General features: G+C 36.3%; 1 pseudogene; it reads left to right on the top strand.

The window, feature by feature from the left end:
• The window catches only part of LOC120175838, a 31,741-nt pseudogene extending 20,979 nt beyond the window's left edge, over positions 1–10,762 (top strand).
• The last annotated feature ends 8,413 nt before the right edge of the window (positions 10,763–19,175 follow it).

Raw genomic sequence — 19,175 nt, 5'->3', positions numbered from 1 at the left:
TTATCTTTCTAAAATTGAAGTCATCTTATCATTGTTTCGTGTGTTCTTGAAAATTTTAAATCAATTTATTACGGAATGAATTAGATTATGATTTTTAAGAATTTTATTTAAAAGAATAATATTTTTCTATGCAAAATGCGTTTTTTATTAGAATCATTTAAAAAATAGAAAAGAAATACATTCAAATTCATGATTTTCGAAAAAATATTATTAATTGAAGTGTTACATATATATTTAATAAATATAGTATCTAATATGTGCTAGGTGATTTATAATATATAAAATTGATTTGACTTTGTTCTTACATGAGATGAGATCTTTTGAAATTTCGATTGGGGAGATCGTGTTGATCAATATTATTATTCTTTAATTAATAAAATATATATTTTGAAATTTATATTAAATATTTCGTTTTCAAAAACTTGGATAACTCAATTCACTAATGTATGCCCCAATAGAGTGGATCAATCAAACAATACTTATCTAGCGAATTTAAATTAGGAAAATGGAAGACAAGTCCTTATATTATTACACATCTTCAATTAAGTCTGTAACGTTTGTTTATCCATTAAACCTTAATATCATTATATTTAACAAATACAATATCAAATCTGATGTTAGATTATCTTTAACATATAAATTTGATTCGAATTGGTTCCAACGAGAGATGTTAAACTTGTCTAATTCAGTTCACTAATGCATCCGTCGATGCGCGAATAGAGTCGAACAATCAAACAAAACATGTGAACAGAAAAATAAGAAATAATTTTCTGAAATTCTATGACCGATCCTCCGCCAGCGCCACCGGATTCTGATGCCTCCATGAATATCCATCCCATGGAGGAAGAGAAAACCACTCCGCCTGTTGGCCCGATGGCTATCGATACTTCTGTAAACCCCCAGTCGTCATTCGCTGATATTGTGTCAGGCTGTCTAGAGTCGATGCTAGCTCTGACAAGAACACTGAAGATCTTGATGAGGAGTTTATTCTAACGGATGATGATTTCACTACTGGAACCAAGTTTGGCCTTCCCGCGATCCAATTCTCAGAGCGTGCTTATCGGAAGATGGAATCAAGTATGGCGAAGACCTTTGTTCTTAAATTACTGGGTCGGAATATCGGCCTTAATGCTCTTACCAATAGAACGTTCTCTGTGGAAACCTACCAACCATTTGTTGGAAATAAAACACTCACACAAACAACTTTTATTGAAACTCAAACAAATATTACAAGCACTCTCACTCAAAAACAAGAACTACAACTTACTCTTATAGGACTTTGCTTCTTCACTCACTTAGAAGCTCTTAATTTTTCTTGATGCTTAAAACTAAAATGGGAAGGGGTATTTATACTACTCAAGAACAATCCTACACCACACAAATAAACTAATTTAAACCATTACAATTTCAACAAATATCTAACTCTCACCTAACTAAATTGATGTAAGCAATGACATCATTACTTAAATGAGGTAAGCAATGACATCTTTAATTAAATGATGTAAGTAATGACATCAATTTAGTTTGGGTTTTGGGTTTAGGCTCCCATAATGGATCAAGTTTATGATCCAACACCCCCCTTAAACTTGATCTCGTGACCCCTAGTAGGTTCCTTAATCTTAAGAAGTCTTCGCTGGTCAGTGGCTTGGTAAAAATATCAGCAACTTGATCTTGTGACTTCACGTATTCAACTTCCACATCTTTTCTTGCAACACACTCCCTTATATAGTGGTAGCGAATATCAATGTGCTTGCTTCGATCATGGAATACTGGATTCTTCGCTAAGGCAATGGATGACTTGTTGTCGACACAAACCTTGGTAGGCTCTTCTTGTATCAAACCAATCTCCTTCAACAGATTTCTAAGCCAAATTGCATGACAAACACATGAGGTAGCAGCAACATATTCCGCTTCATAAGTGGACAATGTGACAATCGGTTGTTTCTTTGACATCCATGTGAACGCAATATCTCCCATGAAAAATATGAATCCAATAGTGCTCCTTCGATTATCTATGTCTCCACCCCAATCACTGTCGCTATATCCAACAAGCTTGTAATCATTAGAAACTGAATAGAACAAGCCAAAGTCAATTGTACCTTTCAGATAGCGAAGAATTCTCTTTGCAGCTTTAAAATAGGTGGTTGTTGGAGATTCCATGTAGCGACTAACCAATCTAAATGCGTGAAGAATATCGGGTCTCGTGCAAGTTAGACAGCGTAGACTTCCTACCAAACTTTTGAAGAATGTTGGATCTACACTTTCGCCTTCTTCATGTTTGGTCATCTTGATCCCGTATTCTGCCGGTGTGCTTATTGGCTTACAGTTCTCCATCTTGAACTTCTTTAGTATCTCCTTTGCATAGCTTTCCTGTGAAATGAAAATTCCATCATTTTGTTGCTTAACTTCAATGCCAAGGTAGTACGCCATGAGCCCCATGTCTGTCATCTCGAATTCTTTCATCATCACATCCTTGAATTCATTAAACATACTTGGGTTGCTTCCAGTGAAGATCAAATCGTCCACATAGAGACACACGATCAAAATATCTTCATCTTTGATCTTGATATATAGAGCATGCTCGTAGGGACATTTGTTGAAGCCATTCTCTTGGAAATACTTGTCGATTCGGCTATTCCATGCCCTTGGTGCTTGTTTTAGCCCGTAAAGAGCATTCTTCAACTTCAACACCTTGTCTTCATGCCCTTTGACTTCATAGCCTGATGGTTGCTGAATGTAAAGTTCCTCTTCAAGAACTCCATTTAGGAAGGCGGACTTTACATCCATCTGTTGTATCTTCCACTTGTTTTGAGCTGCCAAAGAAATGATTAGTCTGATAGTCTCCAATCGAGCAACAGGAGCAAATACCTCATCATAGTCAATTCCAGCCTTTAGCAACTAGCCTCGCCTTGTGCCTTTCAATCTCTCCTTTGGCGTTTTGCTTTGTTTTGTACACCCATTTGACACCTATCGCCTTATGTCCCTTGGGAAGTGAGGTAAGTTCCCATATGTCATTCTTCTCGATGGCCTTGATTTCTTCGTTCATCGCATCTCTCCATTTCTTTTCTTGTACCGCTTCTTGAAAGCTCACTGGTTCACAATCGGTAAACAAACAAAATAATGTAAGATTATCTTGTCGTTCAGTTACCTCATAGAGATCTCTAAGGCTTCTTGTGCGTTGCACATCTCTTTCACTTTGACTCCCACTTGACGATGACGAAGGTGATGAGTCTCCTTGAGTGGTTGATGTTGGTGAAGTGGGTGGAGTTGCAAGCTCTTGTTGAGATTCATCTAGTTGTTCCCTCATTGTCTGCTCATCTTCTTCAAACTGAGGAAAGAAATTGAAGTCATTTGTATGAGAGTTAAAATCCCATTCTCCTTCTTCGTTGAAGACCACATCTCGACTAATCACAAACTTCTTATTGTTTGGATTATACAACTTGTAGCCCTTCGAATTAGCATCATAGCGATGAAGATAAAACTCTCGCTTTTATCATCAAGCTTCGTTCTTCTCTCGTTTGGTACGTGAACATGGGCTATACTTCCAAAGGTTCTCAAATGGGAAATGCCAGGCTTTCTTCCACTCCATGCTTCTTGCGGTGTCTTTCCACATACACTTCTTGTTGGAGATCGGTTTGTCAAGTAGACTGCACAAGCTACTGCCTCCGCCCAAAATTCCTTAGGTAGTTTCTTGCTTTTGAGCATGCTTCGTGCCATGTCAAGGATTGTTCTGTTCTTTCTTTCTGCCACACCATTTTGCTGGGGGGATCTAGGAACTGTCATTGGTCGACGAATTCCATTTGCTTTACAGAACTCTTGAAACTCCCTGGAAATAAATTCTCCACCTCGATCAGATCTCATGGCTTTGATCTTTCTACCGCTTTCTCTCTCCACTGCTGCTTTGAACTTCTTGAAGACTTCAAAAACTTCTGACTTCTGTTTCAAGAAATATACCCAGGTTTTTCTTGAAAAATCATCAATGAAGAGAAGAAAATAGTTACTGTTACCGAGAGAGCTCGGCTTGATCGGTCCACACACATAGGTATGGATGAGCTCGAGTGGCTTCTTGGCTCTTGTCTCTGACTCCTTTGGAAAGCTTTTCCTGAATTGTTTCCCAGCTAGACACCCTTCACAAAACTGGTCAGGATGGTTGATACGAGGTAGTCCCTTCACCATGTCCTTCTTAGATAGCAGCTCTAGACCTCCAAAATTGAGATGCCCAAATCGAAGATGCCAAAGCCATGATGCATCTTTGTAGCAAGATTCCAGGCACTTTGCAACATCATTTTGTATGTTGATCAAGAACATTCTATTCTTTGACATCGGCACTTTAGCAATGAAGTTATTCTTATCATCTTTTATAGAAAGATTATAATTATCCATGTGAATATCATAACCTTTCTCTACCAGTTGCCCTAAACTTAAGATGTTACTTTTCATATTGGGCACATAGTAGACATTTGAAATAAATTGATGCCTCCCATCTTTCAAACGGATAAGAATGTTACCTCTCCCTTTCACTGCTATTGTGGAATCATCTCCAAACGAAACATTTCCGCTTACTGACTCGTCTAGCTCCACGAACATGTCTTTCCTTCCACACATGTGATTACTTGCACCACTGTCAAGATACCAGGAATTTGCTTGGCCACCATCAGTTTCCTTTCGTGTTAGAAGAAGAGTTTCTTTGCCATCTGTCTTTTCCTCCACGTAGTTAACCTTCTCCTCAATTTTGTTGTTGGGAGCTCTACATTCTGAAGCATAATGCCCAAACTTTTGACAATTATAACATCGAACTTGAGATTTGTCATGCCTTGAGTTCGGATTGATTCTTCCACGGCCTCGTGTTGAGCTTTCTCCTTTCTCATAGTTGTTGTTGGAATTGTTGTTGTTGTAATTCCAGCCTCGTCCACGACCTCGACTTCCACCTCGTCCATGGCCTCTATCTCTGCCTTGGCCACGTTGGTTTCTATTATTACGTTGGCTTTCATGCATATCTTTGAGTTGTAGCTTGAGGAGTTGCTCAGTAAACTCATGCTTCTTCTTATGCTTCTCTTCGTATGCTTGCAATGATCCTTGGAGTTGCTCGATCGTCATTTCTTCCAAGCCTTTAGTTTCTTCAATCGTCACGATGATGTGCACAAATTTGGGATCCAACGAACGGAGTATCTTCTCTATTATCCTCACATCGTCTAACTTTTCACCATTTCTTTTTAATTGATTAGAAACAGCTACTACTCTTGAGAAATAATATGAAATAGACTCAGATGCTTTCATGTTTAAGGATTCGAATTCACCTCTTAATGTTTGGAGATGAACCTTCTTCACTTGCTCGGATCCTTTGTAAGAGGTTTACAGCTTCTCCCACGCTTCCTTGCTAGAGCTTGCACTTGAAATCTTTTCAAAACCATCATCATCTAATGCTTGATAGATGAGGTAGAGAGCCTTCTTGTCTCTCTTTCTTGAATCCTTCAAAGTTGTCTTTTGATCTGGTGTAAGAGTAGCAAAAGCATCATCATCCGCAGGCTCGTTATAGCCTTTCTCTATGATATCCCACACATCTTGTGATCCAAGAAGTGCCTTCATTTTGATACTCCAATAGTCATAGTTTTTGTTGTTGAGTGTTGGAACTTGGAATGGTGTCATACCATTTGCCATATCTCTCAATATAATGAGATTTTGTAAAATCCGATTGCACGAATGAATCCGGAACGCCGAAAAAACCTTGGGAGGGACTTGGACAACTCGGTCAAGGGCTCCAACTCGGCTGACTCGGTTCAACTAGGTGAGTCAACTCGATTTTCTGGCAGCAGTCTTCCGGCGGTGTGTGGCGGTGCGTCAGAACTCAAATTGAGAAAATTCTGGCGGCGTCGGATTCCTCTCGTCGAGACCTTCGATCTTTCCAACTCGCTTAGATACCACTTTGTTGGAAATAAAACACTCACACAAACAACATTTATTGAAACTCAAACAAATATTACAAGAGCACTCTCACTCAAAAACAAGAACTACGACTTACTCTTATAGGACTTTGCTTCTTCACTCACTTAGAAGCTCTTAATTTTTCTTGATGCTTAAAACTAAAATGGGAAGGGGTATTTATACTACTCAAGAACAATCCTACACCACACAAATAAACTAATTTAAACCATTACAATTTTAACAAATATCTAACTCTCACTTAACTAAATTGATGTAAGCAATGACATCATTACTTAAATGAGGTAAGCAATGACATCTTTAATTAAATGATGTAAGTAATGACATCAATTTAGTTTGGGTTTGGGTTTAAGCTCCCATAATGGATCAAGTTTATGATCCAACACCATTCACCCTCATGGATCTTGAGAACGGATATTTCCTTGGTCGTTTTCAAGACGAATCTGATTACATGAAGGTCTTGGCGGAAGGACCATGGATCGTCTATGGACAATACCTTACAGTCCAACAATGGACTATAGATTTTAGCACGTCATAGCCGTACCCTACAAAAGTCATAGCATGGATTCGATTTCTCGGCTTACCGGAATACATGTACTAAGAAATGATTCTTCACAACATCGGCAAGCTTGTCGGCTAGGTTGCAAAGATCGATTTCCACAAAGGCACGAGCAATAGAAGACGCTATGCACGTGTGGCCGTCATATCGACCTAAAATCACCGCTCATATTGCGTGTAGTCGTAGGTAACAAAATCCAAAACGTTGAATACGAGAACTTACCGTCCATTTGTTTTAATTGTGGCAGATTCGGATACCTTAAAGAACAATGCACGAACAATGGTTCTGGCCGGTCGAGCAATGCTCCAATGGAGATGGAGCAATCCCCAACGGTGGATACCCCAACGCAGATGAAGCCTTTGGTGGTGTCTTCTCAAGAGCCAACGGATGAACCATACGGACCATGGATGGTCGTGGAGAGGCAGCGCCGGCGTCAGACACGAAAAACGGACAAAGATGGCAATACATATCACTAATCAAGGAGGTAATACAAGAGTTATACGTGGTGTTTCCTTTCCTAATGAAATTTCCAAAAATATGGTTGTTTCCACAGTTGAGCTTCCCTCAGATCAAGGAAACAGTAAGGGAAATAAATCATCCTCACAAGCTATGCTCAACGGGAAAAAAAAGTCCCACGTGGCAATACACAGACCCCACACCGCTTCAAACGTGGTCATCTCCAAGCAAGTGGATGTCCCCAAAATTTCCATGCATATCACGATCCATGTTGGCAAAACACACGCAAAACCCACAAAGGAGGGTGAAATTCAAAATATACAGCTAGTTTTCCCGAATGACCCCACCCTTAGGGAGAAGCTTGGAGCTGAGTTTACTTCCAATATTAATCCTATTTATGAAAACTTCTTGGGTCTTGCAGTTCAGGTTATCAACACGAACCACAATCCTAAACTTCACAAAGCTATAAGTTTCCTCCCTGAGCAACGTGTAAGTACTGGGGAAGAGGTGAGACCCTCTCAAGCCACGACTAGCCGCAAAGCTACAAACCCTAAGGAGAGGGCATCCCCGTATGTCATTCGTAACAAGGGAGTGAAAATCAAACCTAAGAACTCATCGATCGAGCCCTTAAAGGAAAAAATGGCTGAGGTAGCTCGTAACATCCAGAAACAAGATGTTGAATCGGCAATAGGTATCGTTGAACCAGAATCGAACACTGAGGTATTTATTAGAGTTGCCTGTTTGTTCTGTCTTTTTGTTACTTATGGATTTTTCTTTACTTACTTGGAACTGTCAAGAGTGTGGCGGGATCAAATTCCCGAAAGTTTTCTAAGAATATATGCAGGATAATAAGCCGTGTATGGTCTCCCTCATGGAATCCCGCATTAGTGGCCTTAAAGCGGACCAGGTCATCTCCAAGCTGGGCTTTGATTCCTGCTTTAGTGTCGGTGCTGTCGGTTTTTCTGCAGGTATCTGGGTTATGTGGAATTATAACGATGAAGAAATCTGAAAATGAATAATGCTTTCTAACTTGCATTCAAAGAAGGATTACATGGCTAGTTTATATACAGCTATAAGTTTAACTGACTAACCGAATTACAACAGCTAACTAATGAACTAACTTGAACTTACTAATAACAAACTAATTACAAGCTGATGTCTAATACCCCTCAAGCTGGATGTGCATGTATGTTAAGGAGACACAGCTTGGCAATAAAACCATGATATATGGGAGGCCGAAGAATTTTTGTGAAGATGTCAGCCAACTGATCTGAGGAACGGACATGAAACAACTTCAAAAAACCAGCTTTCACCTTGTCTCATACAAAATGACAATCAACTTCTATGTGCTTTGTCCTCCCATGAAACACTTGATTAGTTGCAAGGTTAATTTCAGCTTGGTTATCGCAATATAATCTTGCACAATCAATGTCCTCATGAAATGAAGAGAGCAAAGAAACAAGCCAAACTAATTCGTATGTAGCCATAGTCATGGCTTGATATTCAGCCTCGCAAGAAGATCGGCTAACAACAGCATGTTTCTTCGATTTCCAGGACTCTAAGCTATTAACAAAGAAAACACAAAAACATGTCGTGGAGCGTCGTGTACCAAGACAAGAACTGTAATCCGAATCAACAAATACGCTTAAGTGATTAGTGGACTAAACTGGAAATAATAAGCCAAGGCCAGGAGAGCTTTTAATGTAGGCCATAAAGTGCTTTAAGGAAGTCACGTGAGGTAGACAAGGGGAGGAAACAAACTGGCTCAACAAATGCACAGTGAACAATGTCTGGCCTAGTATTAGTCAAGTATAGCAAACGGCCTATCAACTGTCGATACTCCTGATAATCAGAAAGTAACTCTCTTTCATTTGCACTTAACTTTGAAGAAAAAGGCATAGGTAATTCAGCCGGTTTGGCACCCAAACAACTTGTATCTTCCAGCAATTGCAATGCATATTTCCTCTGGGATAAAATAATTCCATAGTTACTCCTAGCTATTTCAAAGCCCATAAAATAACGTAGGGGCCCCAACTCTTTTAGTTTGAAGTGCTTTTGTAAAGGACTTGGAATTTCATGAAGAGCTTGTAGGTCCTCCCCAGCTAAAACGATGTCATCTACATATACTAGAAGAGCAATGAATCCATTTCCACATCCTCTTGTGAACAATGAGTGTTCAAATGGAGACTGTTGAAAACCAAGTTGAATGACAACATTAGAAAATGCAGTAAACCATTGTCTGGATGCTTGCTTCAGACCATAAATGGATTTGTAAAGCCTGCATACCATATTAGATCCTTTAAGCTTAGACTTGTATCCAGGAGGTAATTTCATGTAAACTTCCTCATCTAATATGCCATTGAGAAAAGAAGTGTTTACATCTCATTGCAACAAATGTCACTTACGTGTTGCTACAAGAGAAAGCAAGACTCGAAAGGAAGTCATCTTTGCAACAGGTGAGAACGTGTCCATGTAGTCAATTCCCTCAACTTGTGTGAAACCCTTAGCAACCAATCTGACTTTACAACGATTAACCAAGCCATCAACATTATACTTCACTCGATATACCCATTTACAGTAAAAAAACAATCTTTCCATCAGGTAATGGAACAATGGTCCATGTTTCAAGGTCCTCCATAGCTCGAAGTTCATCATTCATAGCATTTCTCCAAGTTGGAGACTTGACAGCTTGATGATAAAAATATGGTTCAGCAACAGATGATATATTGGCAACAAAGGCTCCATACTCAGTTGAGAGTTTTGAAGAAGAAAAAATATTTTTGATAGGGTATAAGCAGTTTGAGGAAACATTATTACAATAATATTGCTGAAGAAATGATAGCTTCTGAATAGTGCGAGAAGAACGTCGAACTGGTATGGAAACATCATCAGTCAAGGCAATAGGTTCTGAGGGAACATCATCATGTGAGTCAGCACTTTCAGGAGAAGCACCATCAGTCGAGTCAGTAGGGCCAAGGGAAGCACCACCATTAAAGTCAGTAGAACCAAGAGGAACTTGTTCAATCCCATGTACATATGAGGCATCAACCATGTCATATACAACTTTTGGTAGGAAAAAGTCCTGAAAAATGTCAACAGAATGGTCAGACAAACTTTTATTTCGAAAAGGAAATAACCCTTCATGAAATACCACGTTTCGAGAAATAACAATCTTTTGGCTTTGTAACACATAAAGGCAATACCCCTATACACCTGGAGGATATCCAATAAAAACCGCAGGTAAAGCTCGAGCTGAGAACTTATCTTGTTGAGACTTCAATGTGGAAACAAAGCAAAGACAACCAAAAGCTCATAGCCTAATGTAATATGGTAAGTGACCATGTAAGACTTCATAAGGAGATTTATTGTTTAGTGCAGGTGATGGAAGTCTATTAATTAGGTGTGTTGCAGTGAGTAAACAATCACCCCAAAACTTGATTGGCACCTTTGATTGGAAATACAAAGCACAAGAAACAGCCAACAAGTGTTGATGTTTCCTTTCGACTACAGAGTTTTGTTGAGGTGTTTCCACACATGAGAACTGATGAATTATACCCAAATTAGTAAATAACTCAGTAAATTTTAACTCATGAGCATTATCAGACCTGAAGGACTTTATATCAAGCTCAAATTGTTTCTTAACCATTGATATAAAGGTGGGTATAATTGTGTTCACATCAGATTTATGTTGCAGTAAATAAACCCAGGTAGATATAAAAAAATCATCAACCAAGGTTAGAAATGAAGCCTGACCAGAATATGTTTTGTTCTTGTAAGGTCCCCATATGTCACAGTGGATTAATTTAAACAACCGTGTAGTATGAGAACAAGAAACTGGAAATGGCAATCTTTGTTGCTTGCCCAACGGGCAAACTTGACAAGAATATGTCATTTTTACATTTTTTAAGGACAAAATATCTTTAAGAAGATGCATAACATGAAGACTGGGATGACCCAATCTATTATGTTAGTCACTAGACAAAATGCTAGAAACACTATTACATGAGATATTGGTTTTGAACGAGGACATCTGCAGTAAGTAAAGTCCTTGAACCAACTCACATTTCCCAATCACTTGACGAAGGTCTTGAATTAAGCAGTCCGTTTTGCAAACCAACACACTAAGATCAGAGAATTTTAACAGTGCACTGATTGAAAGCAAGTTGAATCGAAAGTCTGGAACAAACATCACATCATGTAAAACAAAATCAGATGAAAAATGAACTGTGCTTGCAAAGCTAACTGGGATGATGGATCCATTAGGTAAGGTGACCGAACAATTCATTACAAGAAATGGTGATTCAAAGTTATTTCTTGAATAGCATATATGTCTTGAAGCCCCCGAATCTAAAATCCAGTAATCAGATACTCCATCACCTAAAGCATTTATGTGTGACATGATCTTACCTTGCATAGAAGTATTGATTGAGTTGGTACGAATATCCAAAGTCGATGCAGATTGTAACTGAGAAGTAAGCATGGCAATCAATTGCTGACATTGATCAGGAGTGAAAGCTTCAGTGATAGTAGAAGAGCTTTGCTGAGAAACCATAAAATTAGTGTGAATAACTTGAGAACCTTTTCCACGAGAAGAGTTTGAAGAAGACCAATTCTTGTAATTATAACCAGGTGGATAACCAATCAATTTATAACACATGTCCTTTGTATGACCAAGAAGGTTACAATGACTACACAAAGGTTTGTTCTTGCGAGTGTTGGTGCAAGAATGAGCCTTGATAGCAAATGTACGCTCAGAAATAGGATGAAGGGATTGCATATTTCTTTGATTCTCTTCTTGAATGATTAGAGAAAAATCTTTTGAAATGGGAGGAAGAGGATCCATTAAAAGAATATGTCCCCTTATATAAGCATAAGACTCATTCAACCCCATTAGGAATTGGATGACTTGTTCTTGTTACTGTTCAGCAAGCATGCATTGTACTCCTCCACAATTACACTAGAGACAACTACATAACTGTCGAATTGAAAACAATTCATCCTAAACAATTTTCAACTGAGTATAGTAATTGCTTACTTACAGTTTATCTTGCATGAGCTCACACAATCGCTTCTTTAAGTTAAACAAATGTGGTCCATTCGACTACTGGAAATGATCAACCAAATATTTCCACATTTTAGCAGCATTCATATGATATAGTAAACTTGCAGCAATGTCTTTGGAGACTGAATTGAGAAGCTAAGAATTGACCAAATTGTTGGCTCTTATCCAAGCATTAAACTGGTTTACCATAGATGAGTCAAGAGCTTAAATGGAACCATCAATAAAACCAAGTTTGTTCTTGCCAGATAAGGCAAGCATCATCGATCTTTTCCAACTGTGAAAATTATCATTGGAAAGCAACTGGCTTACTAATATCATACCAGGATTGTTAGACTGATGCAAGTAGTAGGGATTTGCCCTATTGTCGAAATTATCGTTCAATGATTCAACTATGATGAAGCGTGAGAAGAGAGAAACAAACTTCTGATACCATATACCAATCAAGAAATCTGGAAATGAATAATGCTTTCTTACTTGCATTCAAAGAAGGATTACATGGCTAGTTTATATACAACTATAAGTTTAACTCACTAACCGAATTACAACAGCTAACTAATGAACTAACTTGAACTAACTAATAACAAACTAATTACAAGTTGATGTCTAATAGGAATAAATCTATCTCGGTTGAGATTATTACAGCCCATCCCCAATTTGGTCATGTTATTGTCAAAGGATATGATGTGTATATTCTGTTTCTGGTCACCCTTATCTATGGGAGTCCAGATAAGATGAAACGTATTACTCTGCAGAGAGACCTTGAAAACCAGGGTTTTAAATAGTGTTCGCGGTCACGTTTTCGGTCGCTTTACGTTTATCGCAGTTGCGACATAAGGGATGCCATCACGGCCATTGCGGGTGTAGTTTTTTTTAAAATTTTGCACAACTTATCTTAAAACATAATAAAAATAATTATAATTATAAGGAATCATTTTTAATATTTTTTAAAATGTTTTCTAAGAGAAATTGATATATATACTATAGCTTAATCAAATAGACTTTAAAAAGTTTTATAAGCAAAAAGATGAAGTAAACATTTTAATTTGAATAATGAAGTATATTAACTATTTAAACTTACTCATTATAAAATAGATTATTTAAATTTTATTAAATTAAAATATAAAGGTAGAATCCTAAATATAAATATAACAAAAACATTAGAATCTTATTTTGATAAAAAAAATAGTGTAAGATCCATTAGTTGTAAAATTAAAAATACCCACAAAAGAATTAACAAATTTATATTCTTTTTTTTGTTATTTTAATGAATGTAATTTAAAGACATTTAACAACTTTCAAAGTGGTAAAGATTTTTAACTTCACTCACCAAAAAAAATATATATTAAATTAAAAGACCCACAAATTGCTATATGAGTTGGCAATGTTTCCTTACCCTCCTCCCTGTATTGGAAGCAAAAAAGTCACATTCAACCCTTGCTTTACTGTCACTAGTCAACATACCCTTTACTCGAAGTCACCTTCTACTCTTCCACTCTTAACAAAAACCAGCTAGCCAACTATGTTTTATAACCTAATCTTTGCTTTGATGTCATTCAACTGTTTATTATTTCTTTATTCCAAACTCTTTGAAAACTCCTGTGTAACTCTTTCTTCTCTCATGCAATCTTCAGAAGCTTTACAACCCATTTTGTTCACAACCCACTTTTCCACCATGCTCAAACTCCTCAACAAGAGAATCAAGTGTCTCTGTTCCCGTCTCCGGTGGCCTGTTCGCCGCCTGTCCAAGTCTATCATCGTCATCAGAAGGCTTCGGAAATCAGATCCCAAGAATCGGACGATAACGGGTCTTCCAAAGTTCACCAAGATGGACAAAACTCGTCGAGGCCCATACGTATAGCGACTTTTTCTGCTGTCCACACCTTCCCAGACTTAAGTCCGACCATAGACCGATTCTGCTTCGCACCCAAAACTACTCCCAGTATAATTTGCAGGTTCGCCCTTTTCGTTTCATTGCAGGTTTGACCAAACACCCTAATTTTAGCTCATTCATTCAGAATACTTGGAATTTTGAAGGCAGTATCATCAACTACATTTTAACCCTCTCGGATCCCTTAATAAGTGGAATAAAGCGGTGTATGGTCATATCACTCAAAAGAAACGACAGCTCAAAGCTCGCCTATCCCGCATTCAAGAGGCTATGGATGCTAAGGGCACTGATCAGCTTCGGCACATTGAACTTGAGATTCGAACTGAGTTAGAAGAGGTCCTTGATCATGAGGAAATGTTGTGGAAGCAGAAATCGGGGTGTTCTTGGCTTCTGAAAGGTGATGAAAGCACTAAGTGTTAGGACCGTCGGTGCACCCCATGGCGTAGCGGAAACAAAACTCGACGGTATCACCAGCGATCCAAGTACGAAAAAATGAAATCGGGAGAAAGAGATGCGAAAACTTATAGCGGGTTCTTTGAAAAACAACAAGGACAACAGTGAATCCTGGTGGTGTAGATCAGTTCGAATCGTAAGCCTCCACGAAATCACGTCTCGGCCTCTACTCAGTTGACCCGATTGAGAGCAATATTTTCTTCCCAAAACAGTTTTGAGAGAAAAACAGCTGAAGGTTTTTGTGTGTGTTCTAAAATGACTGCTAGACCTAACACACCCTTTTATAGCCAAGTTACTCTAATCATATTAGGATTTTATTATTTCAAATTAATTAAATCTATATTTAATTAATTGGAATTTAATAATACTTTTATATCCAAGTTACCCTAATCATATTAGGGATTTTATTATTTCAAATTAATTAAATCTATATTTAATTAATTGAAATTAAATATTCAGGATTATTAAAACATATATTTAATTAACTCTAGATATATATTTTAGTAACGTACAACAAATTATACATCTTTGCTCGTTTCAATCCTAGGGTGTGACCTTGTAGGTTCTTGTAACGTTAGCAGTAATTATTAGAACAATTCTAATATTACATACAATGAGTGACATCTAGCAATATATCATTGTCACCTAAGTTACAAGAAAATATGATTCAACATATCATCTTGGTGATTAACTCTTTTATTTATTACATCCTTATGTCCTTTATATCTAGAATAGGCACAAGTCTTGGAATAGTCACACTTGTATAACTCATCTATTGTTTCTTGAGATCTAGAGTAGATTGTAATTAATGAATAGTTTATGATATCTCATATCAACTTATTCGAGCATGGCCATGCGTTTCTAGTCTTACTCAATCAAGTGGCCTGTGATATATTTCCTATTATGTAGGAAGGACAAATCCTATCTTAATCATACACACCCACTACATATATTGAGATATATTCAATAACAGTCTTTATAGAGCAACCAGTTACGGAGCTTGTTTAGTTGCATCAAAACATACAACAATATATGTTGGGATAGTATTGATCTCAAGTATGAGGATCATACATATAGTCATCACCATGAGCAATGTTATGACTGTCACATAATAATCCAAGACATATGCTCATGGTCGGTCAATCCAATACATTGTTCTCTAACAATATAATCATGTATCAATTCTGACATCTCTATGTCAATGACAACTCGTTGTCATCAATCAATAACATGTTAGTCTTAAGCGTATTATTATTGCCCATGCCCATAATAATACATGACTAGGGATCTTTTAATAATAACAATTATGTCATTATATGGACTTTATTATCTTCCAGTTTATGTTAAACACATATATATAAATGAAAACAATAGCGGCAATGCATTTATTCAATAAAATCGGTAAATAAAAGTATTATTACAATCATCATATGATTGATCTTTGGGCATACTCTAACAATAAGTACTTCCATAACTGTGCTCTTAACGGTGAAAGACAAACCATATTTGTTCCCTTAAGATCGAGGATGGTGATTGGTGCTCGGAGGATGGTGATAGTTGAAGATAAAGATCGTTTGTGATTTGTGCAAATGTGCTACTATAGTTGATCATTAGTTGTTGTATCCGGGGAGACAGACGACCAACGAACTCGAGCACCAAAGGAATGACCGAAAATATGTCTTAAAGAAAATGTGTAGCGACAGGCCTCAACTGATTCCGATCAATAGATCAAAATAAAATGAGTATTTTATTTCCATTTATTTTTATCTTATCTTCTAAGAAGTTTAACATTGTTGGTTTATTTTCTCAGGATTGATTTCGTCTCAGATTTTTGCTTCGGTCAACAATCTTAAGACAATAAACTTGTTCTATCCCTTTAATTTTATAATGATATTTATTCATTATTATTTTTCTATATCATTCTTGGATTAATGCCATCGTTTTTTTTAACACACAACACTGTAAGGATCCGATTGGAAAGCTTAAAAGAAAGGTGTTTTGTTGAATATATAGACCCCGAAACATAGGTGGTTCTAGTTTTCAGAATTCACAAACATAAAAGAATTCCTATTCACCATTAGTTTAATAAACATCTAATAAATCTTAAGTTCGAATGCATTTAAACAAGATTTGCATACTTTAGGAATTTGAAGATTATGGATAGTTTACACATTAATTATAATTTGATAAAAAAAATTAAAGGAAGACATCTTCAAAAGGAAGGTTGATAAAGTAGTGCAGCATTGATCAAATTAAAACCCTTGATAGTCTTGAGGAAACTGAAAATCAGTTCAGATTCAATCATACGACTTGAAAAAGAAAAGCTTGAAATCAAAAGAAAACAAACAAGACAGAGAAAGAAGGAAAAGTTGTATTTTATCTAAGATTATTTGACGTCTAAAAACCATGGTTGGATGGTTAATAAAATTCATTTTTAAATTTTGTAGCAGGTCCATTATTCATCCGAAAAAAAATGAAAGTTATTGTACATAGAAAAAGAAAATAAAAAAAATTTATAACGTGCAATTAAAAAAATTACAAATAATTTTTTTTAAGAAAGATTTTATGAAAGAGAAAATTCTTCCAAAATTCTTAAATGAACCTAAAGAATACATTATTATTATTATTATTAACGTGTTTCAAGACTTGAAAAACCTCATCTCCTTGAAGATGTAGTTTGTTTCTTATTTTGTCTCGCCAAATCCATTTTTTTGCCTTCTAAACTATAAAGATCTTACAACGAAAAAGACACTAGATTAAAAATTATTACACTCGCTACCTAAATGATTACTTTGATCAAATAAGAGGTATTATATTCTAAATATAATAATTTTTATAAGTTTTTAAGAAAATTAGAATATAACATTATCTATAGTTCTGTCAAATATGTATGCATTAATTCACGACCATTTCGAATCATCAAAGCAGTTGTGTGTATTTTACCAAAGATTATTTATTACTAATTAAGTTAATACAAAACGATCAATTTGATCGTGCTTTATTCTCTCGTGATTTGCTTCCTTATAATATATAAACAGAATATAATGACAATTTGGGATACAAATATTGACAATATAAAGTATTTTGTTGTTGTCGCGACCGTCTTTTGGGTGGGTCCGGAATTGGGCTTCAACTTGAATAAAAACGTTAGAGTCGCCATCGATCCTTTTAAAATGATATTTAGGTAGATTGGACACCATCTTACTGTAGACACACATTTTCTACATATATATTATATAATTATTATTCTTCTATTAAATTAATACATTTTAGTTTCTGTAACAGGCCTTTACAATTCGATAGGCCTAACCGTGGCCCATCTTCAGCAGCCCAGTGATCCAGTAACACACGTAACCTGAATCAATCTCCAAGCCAAACCCTAGAGCGTCGTTTCTCGTTCGAAGTCCTCACACTGCACGCCACCAACTCTGATTCTTTTGGCGCAAGGAGAGCACGAGGCAACAACCCACAACCGATCATCTCGGTTCAACAACAGACAAGTCACAAATTTTAGTTTTAACTAGGAATCAAATACCCAAAAATAGAGGTGCTTGAACATTATAAATAGCATGTAATTTCTATTGTATGGGGGAGGTTTTTTCATACGAAATCACCAGAAAAATACAAGCAAATAGATTGTTATTTCGAAGTTATTGTAAACGATTCAGGAGCAATAAAAGGTGAAAGCTTTTACCTTTCGCGTTCTTTTCTTCACTTGCATGTGTTGTTATTCGTCTTTGTGCTTGAAAACCAAAAAACAGTTTTGGCCGAGGAAAATGGGTTGTCGTTCGAAACTTTTCTTTTCGATCCACACAATCCCGAGGCCGTTTTGAAAAAAATAGTTTGGATATTTGAAACGAGAAAAGGAAAAATGTTAAAAAAATCAAAAAAAATTCGGGTTTCGTCGCCGATGAACGGCGGCCGGCCAGGCGACGCAGTGGTCGGTTTCTGGAAAGCATGGTCGTGTTCTTCATCCCTCAAGAACACATGAAGAACATACAGAGGATTTTAAAAAGCTTGTTTTGATCCGTTTTGGATCAAATGGGAAAATGAGGGAGTTTTTTCAGAATGTGGGCTTTATATGCGACCCGTGAAGCCAACCGACCTGACCCACTGCTTAATAGATCTGCGTGTTTTCACGCGAAATTGGGGAATTCCCGTTTTGGTCCTACCAAGTTTTAAAAACTTATATTTTGATCCCTAATCTGATTTCACACCCCACTTTTCTTTCGAATTTGGACCCCCTATTTCTGGTTTCTTTCAATTTGGTCCCGATGTTTTTAAGTTTCTCTCTCATTTTTACTTATTTAAATATTTTATATATTATATATATGTATATTTTCATACCTTATCATTTTATATATGTATATATATATATTTTGTTGTAGTTATACGTTTATTATTTTATATATTTTAGTTATTTGATTATTTTTTTCTTTGCATTATATATATATGGTTTTTCTATTATTTTTCTATTTTTATTTTTTATTATATCGTACTATATTTTATTTTTATTTACTATATATTTTTATTTATTCTTTTACCCTTATTATTATTATATATATATATATATATATATATATATATATATTATTACTATTATATATATGTATTATTTGGTGATGGCAGTTAATCCTTCTTTTTCCCTTTTTATTGTTATGGTTATGATATTCCTCTCTTTTTTATATTTATATATATATATTTTTTTATATTTGTTTTTGGGGTCTCTTTAATTTTTATTTATCTTGCTTGCATTTTTGTTACCTGTTTTATTTTCCCCGCTTTATTGCATTTATTTATAGTTCACCTTCTTTATT

This window comes from Hibiscus syriacus, unplaced genomic scaffold (assembly GCF_006381635.1).
Source record: "Hibiscus syriacus cultivar Baekdansim isolate YM2019G1 unplaced genomic scaffold, ASM638163v2 tig00112216_pilon, whole genome shotgun sequence".
NCBI classification, from domain to species: Eukaryota; Viridiplantae; Streptophyta; class Magnoliopsida; order Malvales; family Malvaceae; genus Hibiscus; species Hibiscus syriacus.
Note: the sequence above shows the minus strand (reverse complement) of the source record. Positions and strands in the feature narration are given on the sequence as shown.